At 39.4% G+C, this 21,608-nt stretch overlaps 1 protein-coding gene across 2 annotated transcripts in view; it reads left to right on the top strand.

Annotated features, from left to right (window-relative positions):
* The window catches only part of CFAP299 (cilia and flagella associated protein 299), a 746,834-nt gene that overhangs the window by 99,830 nt on the left and 625,396 nt on the right, over positions 1-21,608 (top strand). The window lies entirely within an intron of this gene.

Below are 21,608 nucleotides of genomic sequence, written 5' to 3'. Positions count from 1 at the left end.
CACGGGTTTCTCTCTCTCCGCTCACCTCTCAAGGGCGAGCAAGACAAAGAGCAGGCGCCATCTTGGACATACGTCATAAGCAGAGCGACCTCAGGTCTGCACCAGCCCTGAGCCTAGCAGAAAAACCTGACTCTGGGCGGGGCGAATTAACAGGAGATTAGGACCTAGTAAATTTGTGGTGCTACTGAACTGAGACTGTGAAAAAAGAGACGGTGGGGGAGAGAACTCACGGAATTCACGTGAGCACTCTCCAGAGACGCTACAATTCCGTAACTTTGACAACCCAGTGGGAGGCTGAAGGAGAATTTGAGCCCACTCTGAGGGCCGAACAGATTCCCTGTGGGGATCTTGGGAAAGAGCTTCCGATCTCTGGCTCCTGTGGGTATATCATTTGCCTGCTAACTACCTCCAACTTCGTTCAGCTGTGCAGAATTACTTCCCTTCTGAATCAAAAAAAAAAAAAAAAAAAAAAAAAGAAAAGAAAGAGAGAGAGAGAGATTTACCACGCCTAACCTGGGAGTGTCACCTTTGGCACACCAAACAGAGCTCTCAGGCCACACCCATCTCAAGCCCTAAGGCTCCATCAAAAACAGATAGTCCACTTAATCTAGAGTCATAGTATAACAAGAAAAAGCACCACAGTGAAGAAACCAAATATCTCCAATATGCCAAATAACAAACGCAAAAACCGAGGTAATAAAAACAAGGAAGTCACCATGACGCCCTCAAATGAAAAAGACACCCCAATTCAAGATTATGAAGATGATGACATAGAAGAAATGCAAGAAGCAGATCTCAAAAAATTCATAAGAACATTAAGAAGTTCTCAAAAACAAATTCTTGAACTACAGAAATCCTTAATGGACAAGATAGAAAATCTCTCTCGTGAAAATGAAATATTAAGGAGGAATCAAAATGAAACGAAACAACTAGTACAACAGGAAACTGTGATAGTGACTGAAGTGAAGAATTCAATAGATCAAATGCAAAACACAATAGAGAGCCGTACAAACAGAATGGGTGAAGCAGAAGAGAGAATATCGGACTTAGAAGACAGAGAACAGGAAAGGATACAGTCAGACCAAAGAAAAGAAGAGGAAACTAGAAATCTAAAACATATTGTCGGGAATCTTCAGGATACTATTAAAAAACCCAACATTCGGGTTCTAGGAGTTCCTGAAGGCATGGAGAGGGAGAAAGGATTAGAAGGCCTTTTTAGTGAGATATTAGCAGAAAATTTCCCAGGTTTGGAGAAGGACAGAGAAATCCTAGTACAGGAAGCTCACAGAACCCCTAATAAACACGACCAAAAGAGATCCTCACCACGACATGTTGTAATTAAACTCTCCACAGTGAAACATAAAGAAAAGATCCTAAAATGTGCAAGAGAGAAACGTGATTACTCTCAGAGGATCTCCAATCAGACTCACAGCTGACTTCTCATCAGAAACTCTAAAAGCTAGGAGGGAATGGCGAGATATAGCCCAGGTACTAAGAGAGAACAACTGCCAGCCCAGAATATTATATCCTGCAAAGCTATCATTTGTGAATGAAGGTGAAATAAAGACTTTTCATTGCAAACAGAAATTGAAAGAATTTGTTGCCACTCGTCCAGCCCTGCAAAAGATGCTTAAAGATGTGTTACACACAGAAACAAAGAAACACGGTCATCAATATGAAAGAAGGTAAAGGAAGGAAACCAAGGAAGGAAACCTCACAGCAAAAGATCACAGGCAATTCAAAGCATATATTAGAACTTATCTTTGGCAAATGGCAGGGCAAAGTTACCACTTATCATTAGTCACTTTGAACGTGAATGGCCTGAACTGTCCAGTTAAAAGACACCGATTGGCTGATTGGGTTAAGGAACAAAACCCATCTATTTGCTGCTTACAAGAAACACATCTTTCCAACAAAGATCCATACAGACTGAAAGTGAAAGGCTGGAAAAAGATATACCATGCCAACAGAAATGAAAAAAGAGCGGGCATAGCCATCTTAATATCGGACAACATAAACTTTACCACAAAAACTGTTAAGAGAGACAAAGAGGGACACTATATCATGATTAAGGGATCAATTCAACAGGAAGATATAATAATTATCAATGTATATGCACCTAACTACAGGGCACCAGTTTACATAAAAGATCTATTAACGGACTTAAAGGGAGACTTAGACCCCAATACAGTAGTACTGGGGGACTTCAATACTCCACTCTCAGAAATAGACAGATCATCCGGTCAGAAGATCAACAAGGATACAGTAGATTTAAACGACACTATAGCCCAAATGGATCTAACAGATATATACAGAACTTTCAATCCTACAGCTAAAGATTTTACATTCTTCTCAGCAGTACATGGAAGCTTCTCTAGGATTGACCACATACTAGGCCATAAAGCAAGTATCAGCAAATTCAAAAGAATTAGAATCATACCATGCAGCTTCTCAGACCATAAAGGAATGAAGTTGGAAATTAGCAACTCAGGAATCCCTAGAGCATACGCAAACACATGGAGATTGAACAACATGCTCCTGAATGAACAATGGGTCATAGAAGAAATCAAAAGAGAAATCAAAAACTTTCTGGAAGTAAATGAGGATAACAGCACAACATACCAAAACTTATGGGACGCAGCAAAAGCAGTGTTAAGAGGAAAGTTTATATCAATAGGTGCCTACATCAAGAAATTGGAAAGACACCAAATAGATGAGCTTTCAATTCACCTCAAGGATCTAGAAAACCTACAGCAAACCAGACCCAAATCTAGTAGGAGAAGAGAAATAATTAAAATCAGAGAAGAAATCAACAGGATTGAATCCAAAAAAACATTACAAAAAATCAGCCAAACGAGGAGCTGGTTTTTTGAAAAAATAAACAAAATTGACACCCCATTGGCCCAACTAACTAAAAAAAGAAGAGAAAAGACCCAAATCAATAAAATCAGAGATGAAAAAGGAAATGTAACAACAGACACCACAGAAATAAAAAGAATCATCAGAAATTACTACAAGGACTTGTATGCCAGCAAACAGGAAAATCTATCAGAAATGGATAGATTCCTGGACACATGCAACCTACCTAAATTGAACCATGAAGACCTAGAAAACCTAAATAGACCCATAACTGAGACAGAAATTGAAACAGTAATAAAGGCCCTCCCAAAAAAGAAAAGCCCAGGACCAGATGGATTCACTGCTGAATTCTACCAGACGTTTAAAGAAGAACTAACTCCAATTCTTCTCAAACTATTCAGAACAATCGAAGAAGAGGGAGTCCTCCCAAATTCTTTCTATGAAGTCAGCATCACCTTAATTCCTAAGCCAGAGAAAGATGCAGCACTGAAAGAGAATTACAGACCAATATCCCTGATGAACATAGATGCAAAAATCCTCAATAAAATTCTCGCCAGTAGAATGCAACAACACATCAGAAAGATCATCCACCCAGACCAAGTGGGATTTATCCCTGGTATGCAGGGATGGTTTAATGTGCGCAAGACAATCAATGTGATACACCACATTAACAGACTGCAGAAGAAAAACCATATGATTATCTCAATAGATGCCGAGAAAGCATTTGATAAAATACAACACCCGTTCATGATGAAAACTCTAAGCAAACTGGGTTTGTAAGGAACATTCCTCAATACAATCAAAGCAATCTATGAAAAACCCACAGCCAACATCCTATTGAATGGGGAAAAGTTGGAAGCATTTCCACTGAGATCTGGAACCAGACAGGGATGCCCACTCTCACCACTGCTATTCAATATAGTTCTGGAGGTTCTAGCCAGAGCTATTAGGCAAGAAAAAGAAATTAAAGGGATACAAGTTGGGAAGGAAGAACTCAAAGTATCCCTCTTTGCAGATGACATGATTCTGTATTTAGGGGACCCAAAGAACTCTACTAAGAGACTATTGGAACTCATAGAAGAGTTTGGCAAAGTAGCAGGGTATAAAATCAATGCACAAAAATCAACAGCCTTTGTATAAACAGACAATGCCATAGCTGAGGAAGAACTTCTAAGATCAATCCCATTCACAATAGCTACAAAAACAATCAAATACCTTGGAATAAACTTAACCAAAGACGTTAAAGATCTCTACGATGAAAATTACAAAACCTTAAAGAAAGAAATAGAAGAGGATACCAAGAAATGGAAAAATCTTCCATGCTCATGGATTGGAAGAATCAATATCATCAAAATGTCCATTCTCCCAAAAGCAATTTACAGATTCAATGCAATACCAATCAAGATACCAAAGACATTCTAATCAGATCTGGAAAAAATGGTGCTGAAATTTATATGGAGGCACAAGAGACCTCGAATAGCTAAAGCAATCTTGTACAACAAAAACAAAGCCGGAGGCATCACAATACCAGATTTCAGGACATACTACAGGGCAGTTGTAATTAAAACAGCATGGTACTGGTACAGAAACAGATGGATAGACCAATGGAACAGAATTGAAACACCAGAAATCAACCCAAACATCTACAGCCAACTTATATTTGATCAAGGATCTAAAACTAATTCCTGGAATAAGGACAGTCTATTCAATAAATGGTGCTGGGAAAATTGGATTTCCACGTGCAGAAGCATGAAGCAAGACCCCTACCTTATACCTTACACAAAAATCCACTCAACATGGATTAAAGACCTAAATCTACGACCTGACACCATCAAGTTACTAGAGAACATTGGAGAAACCCTTCAAGATATTGGCACAGGCAAAGAGTTTCTGGAAAAGACCCGGGAGGCACAGGCAGTCAAAGCCAAAATCAACTATTGGGATTGCATCAAATTGAGAAGTTTCTGTACTGCAAAAGAAACAGTCAGGAGAGTAAAAAGAAAACCGACAGAATGGGAAAAAATATTTGCAAACTATGCAACAGATAAAGGGTTAATAACCAGAATCTACAAAGAGATCAAGAAACTCCACAAAAACAAAACCAACAACCCACTTAAGAGATGGGCCAAGGGCCTCAATAGACATTTTTCAAAAGAGGAAATCCAAATGGCCAACAGGCACATGAAAAAATGTTCAAGGTCATTAGCAATCAGGGAAATGCAAATCCAAACCACAATGAGGTTTCACCTCACCCCGGTTAGAATGGCTCACATTCAGAAATCTACCAACAACAGATGCTGGCGAGGATGTGGGGAAAAAGGGACACTAACCCACTGTTGGTGGGAATGCAAACTGGTCAAGCCACTATGGAAGTCAGTCTGGAGATTCCTCAGAAACCTGAAGATAACCCTACCGTTCGACCCAGCCATCCCACTCCTTGGAATTTACCCAAAGGAATTTAAATTGGCAAACAAAAAAGAGGTCTGCACCCTAATGTTTATTGCAGCTCAATTCACAATAGCTAAGACCTGGAACCAACCTAAATGCCCATCAACGATAGACTGGATAAAGAAATTATGAGATATGTACTCTTTAGAATACTATACCGCAGTAAGAAACAACGAAATCCAGTCATTTGCAACAAAATGGAGGAATCTGGAACACATCATGCTGAGTGAAATAAGCCAGTCCCAAAGGGACAAATACCATATGTTCTCCCTGATCAGTGACGACTGACTGAACACCAAGAGGGAAACCTGTTGGAGTGAGGTGGATACTATGGGAAACGGTGGCTTAATCAGCATAGCCCTGACTGTTAATGAACAACTTAATACATTATCCCTCTTAGCAGTTTTTTAATCTGTTCTACTTAATATGACTGGTTTAGATCTGTAATCGATGCACAGTTATTCTTAAGTGTTGAAAATTAACTGAAATGTGATCCCTGTTGAACATGGTGGTGGGAATGGGAGAGGGAAGAGATGTATAATTTGGGACATGCTCAGGCTGACTTGCCCCAAGTGGTGGAGTTGGAAGCATACCAGGGGATTCCAATTCAATCCCATCGAGGTGGCATGTACCAATGCCATCTCACTGTTCCAGGTGATCAGTTTCAGTTCACAGTTGGTCATGGTGGAGGGATTGGGAGTCAAAGGGAGCACATAGACAAGTCTAGTACCTGCTAACGCTAACCGATGGAGTAAATAAAGGGGAGAGTGATCCAACATGGGAAGTGAGATACTCAGCAGACTCATAGAATGGCAGATGTCCTAAATAGCACTCTGGCCTCAGAATCAGCCCTAAAGGCATTCGGATCTGGCTGAAAAGCCCATGAGAGTATTTCAGGCATGGAAAGCCAAGACACTCTGGCAAAAGACCTCTGCGAGTGAGATCCCAGTGGAAAGAACAGGTCATCAAAGAAGGAGGTACCTTTCTCTGAAGGGAGGAGAGAACCTCCACTTTGACTATGACCTTGTCTAAACAAGATAAGAGTCGGAGAACTCAGAGGGCTTCCATAGCCTTGGAAACTCATGACTGGAGCATAGGGAGATTACTGATGCCATAGACAGGAGTGTCAATTGGTAAAGTCAACAACAGGAGTCACTGTGCACTTACTCCTCATGTAGGATCTCTATCCTTAATGTGCTGTACACTGAGATTTAATGCTATAACGAGTACTCAAACAATATATTTCACTTTGTGTTTCTATGGGGGTGCAAACTGTTGAAATCCTTACTTAATGCATACTAAACTGATCCTCTGTAAAAAAAAAAAAAAAAAAAAAAAAGAAATTATCAATTCCCAACTTGACTCTCACTGGGATTAAACATGACAATAGGTCTGCTCTGATTTCATCATCATTTAAAAAAAATCATCTATTATTTTTCACTTTATGTTTCTGTGTGGGAGCAAACTGTTGAAATCCATACTTGATGTATACTAAGCTGATCTTCTGTATATTAAGATAATCGAAAATGAATCTTGATGTGAATGGAAGGGGAGAGGGAGTGGGAAAGGGGAGGGTTGTGGGTGGGAGGGACGGTATGGGGGGGAAGCCATTGTAATCCATAAGCTGTACTTTGGAAATTTATATGCATTAAATAAAAGTTTAAAAAAAAAAGAAGTTATCTCACTTATTCGTGAGGAAGTGGTATACTTCCCCTTTCATTGGTAAGGAAACTGAAACTTACAGAAACTTAATTATTAGTTTAGGGTCCCTCAGCTGATTAAGGCAGAAATCAAACCTTGACTTGTTTGTCTCTTCTACTCTAAGGAGAAGTTATACACATTTAGAAGCATCCTATATTGATGTTGCTAACTTTTGTTAATAGTAAGCATTATACTGTATTCCAAACAGTAATAATCTGAGTTAGGGACCATAAAGAAAAATTTGTTGAATGAATGAGTATTAAGACTTAGGTTTGGAGTAAAATTTGGTGATGTTTTATGACTCAATGAGGGGGGTGGTCCCCTCTACCAGAACAGCATTGTATGTAACCAAGGACATTGGTTTTCTTTGGCTGTTGACCCATGATTGGGATAATTAAAAGGTGGCCTCTTGAATCATGAAAGTTTCACAGTTCAAATAAGATTTGGAGTTTGGACATCTGCACTTCTGAAAACATGAGCAGTATAAGCTACAGAAAAGTTCCACAGTACAGTTAAGCCCAAAGTGAATAATACAACTATTTTAGAGGAAGTTAAAAAAGTAACAATAAATATGTGCACCTTGGTGCCTAATTCACTAATTCTTAACTGTTCTCAATCATTTCTTCATTTTATTTTATCACTGCCTAAAGTTTGTTTAGAGTTAAATTAATCAAAGCTTTTGTATTTTAAGTAAAAGATGTGACTGGAAAAAATCTAGATACATAAAAGGAATATGAATAATCTAATTAAAATGATCAATTAACATGCTATGATACCGACCCCATTTTTAAAAAAGAGTACCATTTTCATTCAGTTTTACACTTTTGATAACATGAAGCTATATATTATGTATGTTTGATTTCTTACTTAGTAAAAAAATATAAATTTTTCACCATTTCATGTCACTGTTCTACTGTTGTGGTGTCAACTGATCCTTGGGAAGCTTGTGAGGCAAAGAAATGTTAATCCTGGAATGCTGTTTTCTAGGATAAGATTACTCTTTTGCATTTCATAATTTAGACTTCTTTTACTTCATAGTGCAAAGAAGGAAAGAATGGTTATATATTGATATAATAATAAGTAATATGACTGCACATTCACTTTCAGTGGTCACAAAGGCCATCATCTATGGTATACTCCATGTTGCAATTTGCTTTCAGTATGACAAGCTCTGCACTGAAAGCTTTGTATATGATATAGTGTCTCTTCAAATCCTCATAATCAAGGAGTGAAGCAGGAGCTTTGATTAGGCTCCTTCATGGAATAAGAAACTGAGTCACAGAGAGCTTAAGTACCTTAGCCAGGTCACTTCTTTAGTAAATCAAAGATTTAGGATTCGTACCCTGGCAATCTAGTGACCATGTTTTTTGTTGTATACTATACTCCCTATCCATTCAAAGCCACTTGCCTGACTAGGATTAGATTAAGAAGGCTTGGGAAAGCCTAAGAAAAATTAAAGCCATTGTTAAAAGACTGTGACCCTTTGAAGAAGCACAGAGTTATTAGGATATTTTTTATTTTAATTCTTGACAATGACTCAATAATTTAAGTGGTTAATCAACTGAAACATAAATACAACTTAGCAGAAAGTCATTAGAAATTTGAGATGTTTAACTAAAGAGTTTTAAAGATTTGAATGTACCCATTCAATCTGAATAACTGATATAAATAAGACTAAATTCTTAATTTACCAAGTGTGAAGTGTGTCTCTCATACTCTCATATACAAAGTGCAGAGCCCTCATTTCTTAATTATACCCTCAAGCCCTTGCCTCTGAACATTATTACATTGCGGGTTAGGTTTCACTGTGAATTTAGGAGGACACATTCAGTCTGTAGTAACAGGTAAGAAACTGCAACTCAGAAGGGCCCTTAAAAACAGCAGTTTGAAATGAATGAGAAGTGGAACAGGCATGAAACTTGAAAGTGTTCTTCAAGAGTGTAGACAAGGGCTATCTAAAAACAATAATCCAATCTCAAGGTGTCAATTTCACTCATAGACATTTTGTTTTACTTTCTACTTATAGAATTCTTTATTTAGTGGAGAGTTAAGCTTGTGATTATAAAGAAAATTGAAAGTATGTCATTGTAAAAATTAAAAAAAATCTAAGGGAAGAAAGAGAAGGGAGGGTGGGAGTGAGGGAGGAAGGGAAGGTATGGTGTGAAGTATCATCATGTTTCTTAACAGTTGTGTGTATCAAAAAAGTTATTGAAAAATTAAAGAAAGAGGAAAGGAGGGGATTTGAAAGGAAATGGGAAGCAAGTATAGAATTGTATATATGAAATATATGAAATCCTTATCTTTATTTTAATAAAAAATAAATAAAAGACCACTTGCCTATACAAAGTCTCATACTTGCCTATACAAAGTCTCATACTGGTCATTTCAGCTGTCCCAAGCTTGTGTACTTTAGTTTTGATCAATAGTCTCAATCAACTTATAGTTGTTATTTTATTTTGCATATTGAACACTGAACATAAAACATTATCGTTTTAATATACATGTTTATTATAAATGACTGCTAAATGAATGTTTTTCATGACATATTTTGGGATATGAAGTTTAGCAAGAAAAATCCTTTCATAAAGGGGCTTACAGTTCAGAAAGTGTATTGATCCATAAAGTCAACTAAATAAACTGCTCGAAGCAGAAGTTTCTAACTGGCATAAGAGAAACATAAAGAACATATTCCAGAAGCATAGAGAAGTGGTGGTTTTATTCTCATTTGGTAAATGTCATGCCATGCATTATGCATCAGAGAAAAGCAGCTGAATGGCTTGAGGAGAATAAGGATGATATATATAGGGATAGACCACATGCAGTATGGGATTTAGGGGTATTCTTTCCACCAGCTTTTACTCATTGAGAATTGTGAGGAATGCAACAAAATGTAGATATATGTCTTAATTTTTCACTGGATTATGAATATCAGAAAGTGGCACCTTGACTCACATGTCTATCCATCCATCTATCTATTCATTTCTTCACCAAATACCTGATTAAACTGATCTCATACCAGATTAAAGTGATTCGTGGGGTGATGATTATCTCCTTAATGGATGTGTATTTTCAGCCCTAAGAAGATTTAGAATGTAGTATAAAAGAGTTTAAGACTCAGGGTTATGACATTACTATTTGTGTGTTAAGGAAGAACCTGTTTACATTGAATACTTACTATATATGCTAAAAATAAGTAGGGGTTGTTGCTGTATTGGAATGGAGCCCAGTAATTTCAAATTAAAATGGGACAATGAGTAATTGGTTTCAATTGTTGGTTTTAAGTATAAGTGTTTATAAATGTGTGTACTGTATTGAAGTATTGAAGGGCATTTAAGATCTTAAGTAAAATTTATCAACAGAATTTAAAAGGTTGGAGAAGAACATGGTGGTTTTGATTTGAATAATCTCATTTACACCCAAAGCCACCTGTGTGACGGCATCAACATTACTGGTAAAAGTTTAATTGGAGTGGGTTTAAGAGAGAATGAGAGGAGTGGAATTATATACTAAATATAGAGCAATATATAGCCCAGATATTTGTTGCACTGCATGGGTGATGGATGTGGTACTGGTCATGGCCTTAGGTAATTGTGCCACCAGAAGGCATCCCTGAGAGGGACCAGAGTGAGAAAAGGTAAGAGAACTAAATGTGTGAGCTCAGCTGTGACACCTTTCAGAGTGGGAACCAGAGCTGGAGATGTTTGCAGCTATGTGGACAGGGACAACACTTGCAAATGTAGCTCACAAGGCATGCTGTTTGTATCTTCAGTCTTTCAAGCTAGAGCTTACTCTATGTAAGTACAAAAAGATGAAGGAAAGTCTGTAACAGTCAAGGGGCCAAAAAACTGAAGAACTGTGGAAAGTGGATGAATTAGCCATTTCAGATGAAAGGACCAGAAACCCATTTTATATATGGGTCTCATGAGGCACCAGAACCCAGGAACTCAGAGCAGGAATGAAGTTTATCTCTCCAGAGCCTTTCTGCATTTGTCTGCATGTCTGTGTCCTTCTTTCTGTCTTTAACTGCAAACCTGATTCTTTGTTTCTTTGTGCTTGCTGCAGTCTTAAATGTCTTTCTGTCCAAGCACCCAAAAACTGATAAAAGTTGTGAATCATAGTGTCCATTTCACTTCAACAGGTTTCCTTTTTGGTGCTCGGTTAGTTGTCACCGATCAGGGAAAACATATGATATTTGTCCCTTTGGGACTGGCTTATTTCACTCAGCATGATGTTTTCCAGATTCCTCCATTTTATTGATGAGAAACAGTGACTTGATCAGCTCTTGTCCTGACTGTTGATGTACAACTTAATACTTTATCCCTTTTAGTATTTTTTGTTGTTGTTCTACTTAATACTATTGTTTGAACTCTGTAATTAACACACAATTATTCTTAGGTGTTGAAATTTAACTGAAAAGTGATCTCTGTTAAAATATAAGAGTGGGAATAAGAGAGGGAGAAGATGTACAATTTGGGACACGCTCAAGCTGACTTGCTCCAAATGGTAGAGTTAGAAATGTGCCAGGGGCTCTGTCAAGAGTTGCATCACTGGAAATGGACCTGCCCTGGAGTCGAAGGACTTCAGGTCAGAGCCACGGATCTTATTGGCTCTAAGCTGAAAAGCCCTTCACTCAGTCCAACTTCCAAGGTGACCACTGCAGCTGAGGGGACGGCCAAGTAGGGTCAGTAACATTGCAAGCAGAACTGTAAATTTCCTGTTAGAGAAGCCACCTGCATTTACCTGACCAACTCTTCTCCCAGGCCAGCTGGGTAATGGAAGTCAACAGGGTGCCTTCCCAAGGAGGCTCACACCTCCCTTAGGATGTAGGCTATATGAAGAGACAGATGAGTCTGAGCCTCATAATTTACAAGGTCTAAAGCCATGAGTCTGAGCCTCATAATTTACAAGGCTTTAAAGCCCACCTGATTATTATCAAGCCCCTTCTGTCAGGTTCTATTTGCCTCTCAATCAGAAAACTTATTTGTAGCTTAGCACCTTTCTTAGGTTTTCTAATAACAACTCTGTCCTCTGTATCTAGCCCACTTGGGCCTCATTCCTTTGTAACCATAGCCTCTACTCTACCGCCAATGGCTCTACTCCCAACCTGTGTGTACTGATGGTCCTCTTCCCCACTTAATGTTGTATGATTGTTCAGAATTTCTCTACAAACCCCACTACCTACAAAAGTTAAGTGGCCTTTTCTCCCAGTCTTGGCTGGAATCAGCTGAAAGCACATCCTGTCCCCATAAGGGTCCAGAGACACCCCCCCCATTTCCTCTCTATAAAATCCTCTCATTACCTAGTTAATTAAAAGTCTCACCATGTCTTTTATACTACAGTGTCTAAGTGCTTACAGCAGGTTATAATGGAACAAACGAAGGCCTTCAGCAACCAAGCGGTCAACCAAATGTTGCTACAAGGATATACTCAGCTCCCCACCCAGGAGACAGCGGCTTGAAACATCGCCCCTTGCCAGCGAAGAGTACTTCATCGCCCCATGTCAGCAGGAAGTAGCTCTAAAGACAGATCATCGTCCCTCTACCCCTCCTGGACTTTTGGGACTAACGTAATCCCATACAAACCCTGCTTTATAAAAAACAAAAGGGGCAGTTTTAGCCAGGTGGCCTCATGGCCCAGCTACCTGAGCCAGGCTCCACCCCCATCCTAAGGGGATTCGCTGCTCCTGCTTCCCTGCCCGCCCTCAGGGGAAGTTTTAAAAGGGCCTGTTCCTGAACACGAGCTCTCTTGGCTCTGCTCTGCTCTATCTTCTCTCCTTGCTAGCTCCTCTCCTCTCTGTTTCTCTTATATTCTCTTTCTCTCTTTTTCTTTCGCCACCCCTTCACTCCGGTCTATAGGGTGTTCCCCAATAAACCCTTTCCCTTAAAAAAAAAAAAAAAAAAAGAAATGTGCCAGGGGATTCCAATTCAATCCCATCAAGGTGGCATATAGCAATGCCATCTCACTAGTCCAAGTGATCAATTTCTGTTCACAATTGATCATAATGATAGGACTAAGAACCAAAGGGATCACATAAACAAGCCTAGTGCCTGCTAATACTAACCGATAGAATAAATAAAGGGGAGTGCGATCCAACATGGGAAGTGGGATACACAGCAGACTCATAGAATGGCAGATGTCCTAAACAGCACTCTGGCCTCAGAGTCAGCCCTAAAGGCATTTGCATCCGTCTGAAAAGCCCATGAGAGTATTTCAGGCATGGAAAGCCAAGACACTCTGGCAAAAGAAAAAAAATGACCTAAATGAAAGTTCTCTGCGAGTGAGATCCCAGTGGAAAGAACAGGTCTTCAAAGAAGGAGGTACCTTTCTCTGAAGGGAGGAGAGAACTTCCACTTTGACTATGACCTTGTCTAAATAAGATCGGAGTTGGCAAACTCAAGAAGCTTCCATAGTCTTGCAACTCATGACAAGAACCTAGGGAGACCACTGACGCCATAAAAAAGAGTGGCATTTTGTTAAGTCAACAACAGGAGTCACTGTGCACTTACTCCTCATGTAGGATCTCTGTCCTTAATGTGTTGTTCAATGTGAATTAATGCTATAACTAGTACTCAAACTATTTTATACTTTATGTTCTTGTGTGGGTGAAAACTGTTGAAATCTTTACTTAGTATATATTAAATTGATCTTCTGTATATAGAGAGAATTGAAAATGAATCTTGATGTGAATGGAATGGGAGAGGAAGCGGGAGAGGGGAGGGTTGCGGCTGGGAAGGAATTTGGGGGGGGGGGAAGCCATTATAATCCATAAGCTGTATTTCGGAAATTTGTATTTATTAAATACAAGTTAAAAAAAAGTTGTGAGTCATAATTATAAATTTCCAGGAGGAGAAAAACGTGACTGGCCCATGTCCTGGAACTTCTGGCTAAGAGGGCAGGGCCATCTAGCCTATTGTTCACTTAACAGGCATTTATATTGTCTCTGAAAGGGAGACCTGGTTGTCTTCCCAGAGTTGGGTATGAGGGGCATACAAGAAATGGATGGGCATTTCCAGTGTTGTGGGACATATCTGGAAAATGCAACTGGAATAGAATATTATTTCATACCCATTTTTTAAAAACAGAAACCTGTTTAGACTTTTTTTCCCAGAACATCAGCATTTTTTTTTACATTGTTTGAAAGTAATTTTTCATCAATAAGGAATAAAATAGAGAGCAATAAGTAGGTCAAAGGCGTTCAAAGTTTTTTTTTATATATTGTTCCTGCAGCAGGATTTCTTAGGAAATGAAATCTCATGTGCAACCCCAAAATATGAAGTATATATGGGTGGAGTGCTGTGGCTGAAGTATTGTCAAAATGCATGGACCCTCCCTGCCCATCCTCTGAAGGTTATGTTAAATCTTATTTTGTGGGGCAGAGCCAAGATGGCGGAATAGTGATGGCGTGCACCAATAGTTGGGGAAAATTTAGTTTAATAAAAGTGGAGTTACAGTAGCCTCAGAAAAAGGATCAGGAAAAAATTGCAGAGGAAACTCTTCCGGATCTAGTGGCTGTGACTTGGAGGACCTACGGGGAGAGCAAGGTTGCCCACCGCGTGGAAGCCGAGCCACGGGAGCCGCAGGGCCTGCGCGCCAGTGCAGGAAGGGGAGTGTATGTGACACAGATGACCAGTGGGGAGAGCAGGGACGCCCAGGGCTCCGAGTCCAAACATCAGCACTGGAAGGGGAGGTGAGCTCAGTAACCCGAGACATTGGCGGGGAAACGGCGGTCAGAATCTAGAGGGATGCGGGCTTGAGGCGGGAAAGTTCACCAGACTGACTACAGGAGAGAAGGAAAAAAAAAAAGGTGGGGGGGGTACTAGTACAGATGAGTTTCTCTGCCAAGCTTGCAAAGGCAAGCAAGAGACAAAGAGCAGGCCACACTCTGGATATACATAACAAAAGGGAGAGCTAAGGAACTGAGGTGCTACAATTCAGTAGCCTAGGCAACCCAGTGGGAGTCTGCAGGAGAAACTGACCCCACACAGACTCTTTGAGTAGAATCCAGAGATCAGAAGCTAAATACCATCAATTCTGCTCAGACATGTGGTATACTTACCTCCTGAATAAAAAAATAAAATAAATAAATAAATAAATAAAAAGAGAGAGATTTACCACGTATAACCTGAGGGTGTCACCTTTGCACACCCATAACCCAGAAGAACCAAGCAGAGCTCTCAGGCCACACCCATCTCAAGCCTCCAAGGCTCCTCCAACAGCAGGCAGTCCACTTAACACAGACATAGTATAAAAAAAAAACCAAAAACTCACAGTGAGGGAAGAAGAATTAACAATGCCAAGCAACAAACACAAAAATCAAGGGAACAAGATCAACGATGACACTATGATGCCTCCAAATAAACAAAACACCCCAAGCCAAGATTATGAAGATGATGAGATAGAAGAAATGCAAGATACGGATTTCAAAAAATTTATGATAAGAACATTTAGAAGTTTTCAAAAGCAAATCCTTGAACTACAGAAATCCTTATTGGACAGGATAGAAAATCTCTCTCGTGAAAATGAAATTTTAAGGAAGAATCAAAATGAAATGCAGAAACTAGTAGAACAGGGAAGTGTGATAGTGAAGAGAAATGAAGAGCTCAATAGATCAAATGACAAACACATTAGAAAGTCTGAAAAACAGAGTCAGTGAAACAGAAGATAGACTATCAGACTTAGAAGACAGAGCACAGGAAAACATACAGTCAAACAAAGAAAAGAAGAAGATATTAGAAATCTAAAAAATACTGTTGGGAATCTACAGGATACTATTAAAAAAACCAACATTCGGGTTCTAGGAGTTCCTGAAGGCATGGAGAGAGAGAAAGGATTAGAAGGCCTTTTTAGTGAGATACTAGCAGAGAATTTTCCAGGTTTGGAGAAGGACAGAGACATCCTAGTACAGGAAGCTCATAGAACCCCTAGTAAACATGACCAAAAGAGATCCTCACCACGACACGTGGTAATTAAACTCACCACAGTGAAACATAAAGAAAAGATCCTAAAATGTGCAAGAGAGAAACAAGATCACTCTCAGAGGGTCTCCAATTAGACTCTCAGCAGACTTCTCATCAGAAACACTACAGGCTATGAGGGAATGGCAAGACATAGCCCTAGTGCTAAGAGAGAAAAATTGCAGCCCAGAATATTATATCCTGCTAAGCTCTCATTTGAGAATGAAGGTGAAATAAAGACCTTTCATAGCAAACATAAATTGTAAGAGTTTGCCACCACTTGTCCGGCCCTGCAAAAGATACTTAAAGATGTGCTACACTCAGAAACACAGAAACACGGCCATCAATATGAAAGAAGGTAAAGAGAGAAAACCTACCAGTAAAAGAGCATGGGAAGCTCAATGCATATACTAGAAAATATCTTTGGGAAAATGGCAGGGCAAAGTCACTATGTATCAATAGCACATTAATCGTTAATGGACTTAACTCTTCAGTTAAAAGACACCGATTGGCTGATTGGCTTAAGGAACAAAAACCAACTATTTGCTGCCTACAAGAAACACATCTCTCTAACAAAGATGCATGCAGACTGAAAGTGAAAGGTTGGAAAAAGATATTCCATGCCAATAAAAACCAAAAAAAAAGCAGGTGTAGCCATATTAATATCAGACAACATAAACTTTAATACAAAAACTGTTAAGAGAGACAAAGAGGGACACTATATAATGATTAAGGGTTAAATTCAACAGGACAATGTAACTATTATAAATGTATATGCACCTAACTACAGGGCACCGGTCTATTTAAAAGATATGTTAAGGGACTTAAAGGGAGACTTAGATTCCAATACAATAGTACTGGGGGACTTCAATACTCCACTCTCAGAAATAGATAGATCATCCAGACAGAAGATCAACAAGGAAACAGCAGATTTAATCGACACTATTGCCCAAATGGATCTAACAGATATCTACAGAACTTTCAATCCTACATCTAAAGACTTTACATTCTTCTTAGCAGTGCATGGAACCTTCTCTAGGATTGATCACATACTAGGTCATAAAGCAAGTCTCAGCAAATTTAAAAGAATTAGAATCATACCATGCAGCTTCTCAGACCACAGTGGAATGAAGCTGGAAATTAGCAACTCAGGAAACCCCAGAAAGTATACAAACACATGGAGACTGAACAACATGCTCCTGAATGAACAATGGGTCATTCAAGAAATCAAAAGAGAAATCAAAAACTTTCAGGAAGTAAATGAGGATAACAACACAACATATCAAAACTTATGGGATACGGCGAAAGCAGTACTGAGAGGCAAGTTTATAGCAATAGGGGCCTATATCAAGAAATTGGAAAGGTACCAAATAAATGAGCTTTCAGTGCATCTCAAGGACCTAGAAAATTTGCAGCAAACCAGACCCAAAGCTAGTAGGAGAAGAGAAATAATTAAAATCAGAGAAGAAATTAACAGGATTGAATCAAAAAAAAATTACAAAAAAATCAGCCATTGGAAGAGCTGGGTTTTTGAAAATATAAACAAAATTGACACCCCATTGGCCCAACTAACTAAAAAAAGAAGAGAAAATACCCAAATCAATAAAATCAGAGATGAAAAAGGAAACGTAACAACAGACACCACAGAAATAAAAAGAATCATCAGAAATTACTACAAGGACTTGTATGCCAACAAACAGGAAAATCTATCAGGAATGGATAGATTCCTGGACACATGCAATCTACCTAAATTGAACCATGAAGACCTAGAAAACCTAAATAGACCCATAACTGAAACAGAAATTGAAACAGTAATAAAGGCCCTCCCAACAAAGAAAAGCCCAGTACCAGATGGATTCACTGCTGATTTCTACCAGACTTTTAAAGATGAACTAATTCCATTTCTTTTCAAACTATTTAGAACAATCGAAAAAGATGGAATCCTCCCAAATTCTTTCTATGAAGCCAGCATCACCTTAATCCCTAAGCCAGAGAAAGATGCAGCATTGAAAGACAATTACAGACCAATATCCCTGATGAACATAGACGCAAAAATCCTCAATAAAATTCTGGCCAATAGAGTACAACAACACATCAGGAAAATCATCCACCCAGACCAAGTGGGATTCATCCCTGGTATGCAGGGATGGCTCAACATTCACAAATCAATCAATGTGATTCACCACATTAACAGACTGCAGAAGAAAAACCATATGATTATCTCAATAGATGCAGAGAAAGCATTCGATAACATTCAACACCCTTTCATGATGAAAACTCTAAGCAAATTGGGTATAGAAGGAACATTCCTCAATATAATCAAAGCAATTTATGAAAAACCCATGGCCAACATCCTATTGAATGGGGAAAAGTTGGAAGCATTTCCACTGAAATCTGGCACCAGACAGGGATGCCCACTCTCACCACTGCTATTTAACATAGTTCTGGAAGTTTTAGCCAGAGCCATCAGACAAGAAAAAGAAATTAAAGGAATACAAATTGAGAAGGAAGAAGTCAAACCATCCCTCTTTGCAGACGATATGATTCTTTACTTAGGGGATCCAAAGAACTCTACTAAGAGACTATTGGAACTCATAGAGGAGTTTGGCAAAGTGGCAGGATATAAAATCAATGCACAAAAATCAACAGCCTTTGTATACACAAGCAATGCCATGGCTGAGAAAGAACTGCTAAGATCAATCCCATTCACAATAGCTACAAAAACAATCAAATACCTTGGAATAAACTTAACCAAGGACGTTAAAGATCTCTACGATGAGAATTACAAAATCATAAAGAAAGAAATAGAAGAGGATACCAAGAAATGGAAAAATCTTCCATGCTCATGGATTGGAAGAATCAACATCATCAAAATGTCCATTCTCCCAAAAGCAATTTATAGATTCAATGCAATCCCAATCAAGATACCAAAGACATTCTAATCAGATCTAGAAAAATGATGCTGAAATTCATATGGAGGCACAAGAGACCTCGAATACTTAAGCAATCTTGTACAACAAAAACAAAGCCAGAGGCATCACAATACCAGATTTCAGGACATACTACAGGGCAGTTGTAATTAAAACAGCATGGTACTGGTACAGAAACAGATGGATAGACCAATGGAACAGAATTGAAACACCAGAAATCAATCCAAACATCTACAGCCAACTCATATTTGATCAAGGATACAAAACCAATCCCTGGAGCAAGGACAGACTATTCAATAAATGGTGCTGGGAAAACTGGATTTCCACATGCAGAAACATGAAGCAAGACCCCTACCTTACACCTTACACAAAAATCCACTCAACATGGATTAAAGACCTAAATCTACGACCTGACACCATCAAGTTATTAGAGAACATTGGAGAAACCCTTCAAGATATTGGCACAGGCAAAGAATTTCTGGAAAAGACCCGGGAGGCACAGGCAGTCAAAGCCAAAATCAACTATTGGGATTGCATCAAATTGAGAAGCTTCTGTACTGCAAAAGAAACAGACAGGAGAGTGAAGAGACAACCGACAGAATGGGAAAAAATATTTGCAAACTATGCAATTGATAAGGGGTTAATAACCAGAATCTACAAAGAGATCAAGAAACTCCACAAAAACAAAACCAACAACCCACTTAAGAGATGGGCCAAGGACCTCAATAGACATTTTTTCAGAAGAGGAAATCCAAATGGCCAACAGGCACATGAAAAAATGTTCAAGATCACTAGCAATCAGGGAAATGCAAATCCAAACCACAATGAGGTTTCACCTCACCCCGGTTAGAATGGCTCACATACAGAAATCTACCAAAAACAGGTGATGGTGAGGATGTGGGGAAAAAGGGACACTAACCCACTGTTGGTGGGAATGCAAACTGGTCAAGCCACTATGGAAGTCAGTCTAAGATTCCTCAGAAACCTGAAGATAACCCTACCATTCAAACCAGCCATCCCACTCCTTGGGATTTACCCAAAGGAATTTAAATTGGCAAACAAAAAAGTGGTTTGCACCCTAATGTTTATTGTAGCTCAATTCACAATAGCTAAGACCTGGAATCAACCTAAATGCCCATCAACGGTAGACAGGATAAAGAAATTATGGGATATGTACTCTTTAGAATACTATACTGCAGTAAAAACAATGAAATCCAGTCATTTGCAACAAAATGGTTGAATCTGGAACACATCATGCTCAGTGAAATAAGCCAGTCCCAAAGGGACAAATACCATATGTTCTCCCTGATCGGTGACAACTGACTGAACACCAAAAAGGAAACCTGTTGAAGTGAAATGGACACTGAGAAATGGTGACTTGATCATCATAGCCCTGACTGTTAATGAACAATTTAATACATGATCCCTCTTAGTATTTTTTTTGTCTATTCTACTTAATTCTACTGGTTTAATTCTGTAATTAAGACACAGTTATTCTTTTTTTTAATTAATTTTTTTTTGAAAGGCAGAGTGGACAGTGAGAGAGAGGGACAGAGAGAAAGGTCTTCCTTTGCCGTTGGTTCACCCTCCAATGGCCGCCGCGGCCGGCGCGCTGCGGCCAGCGCACCGCGCTGATCCAATGGCAGGAGCCAGGAGCCAGGTGCTTTTCCTGGTCTCCCATGGGGTGCAGGGCCCAAGCACTTGGGCCATCCTCCATTTTACTCCCTGGGCACAGCAGACAGCTGGCCTGGAAGAGGGGCAACCGGGACAGAATCCGGCACCCCAACTGGGACTAGAACCCGGTGTGCCGGCGCCGCTAGGCGGAGGATTTGCCTAGTGAGCCGCGGCGCCGGCCAAGACACATTTATTCTTAAGTGTCGAAATATAACTGAAATGTGATCTCTGTTAAATATACGAGTGGAAATAAGAGCGGGAAGAGATGTACAATTTGGGACACGCTCAAGCTGACTTGCTCCAAATGGTAGAATTAGCAACATACCAGGGGATTCCAATTCAATCCCATCAAGGTGGCATGTACCAATGCCATCTCACTAGTCCCAGTGATCAATTTCTGTTCACAATTGATCATAATTAAAGGACTAAGAACCAAAGGGATCACATAAACAAGCCTAGTGCCTGCTAATACTAACCGATAGAATAAATAAAGGGGAGTGCGATCCAACATGGGAAGTGGGATACACAGCAGACTCATAGAATGGCAGATGTCCTAAACAGCACTCTGGCCTCAGAGTCAGCCCTAAAGGCATTTGCATCCGTCTGAAAAGCCCATGAGAGTATTTCAGGCATGGAAAGCCAAGACACTCTGGCAAAAGAAAAAAAATGACCTAAATGAAAGTTCTCTGCGAGTGAGATCCCAGTGGAAAGAACAGGTCTTCAAAGAAGGAGGTACCTTTCTCTGAAGGGAGGAGAGAACTTCCACTTTGACTATGACCTTGTCTAAATATGACCAGAGTCGGTGAACTCAAAAGGTCTCCATAGCCTTGGAAACTCATGACTGGAGCATAGGGAGATTACTGATGCCATAAACAGGAGTTTCAATTTGTAAAGTCAACAACAGGAGTCACTGTGCAGTTACTCCTCATGTAGGATCTCTGTCCTTAATGTGCTGTACATTGAGATTTAATGCTATAACAAGTACTCAAACAATATTTTTCACGTTGTGTTTCTATGTGGGTGCAAACTGTTGAAATCCTTA

The sequence above is a fragment of the Oryctolagus cuniculus genome, chromosome 8, assembly GCF_051225735.1.
Source record: "Oryctolagus cuniculus isolate XC-2025 breed Fujian yellow rabbit chromosome 8, ASM5122573v1, whole genome shotgun sequence".
NCBI lineage: Eukaryota > Metazoa > Chordata > Mammalia > Lagomorpha > Leporidae > Oryctolagus > Oryctolagus cuniculus.
This window is presented reverse-complemented; position numbering and strand designations above follow the sequence as displayed.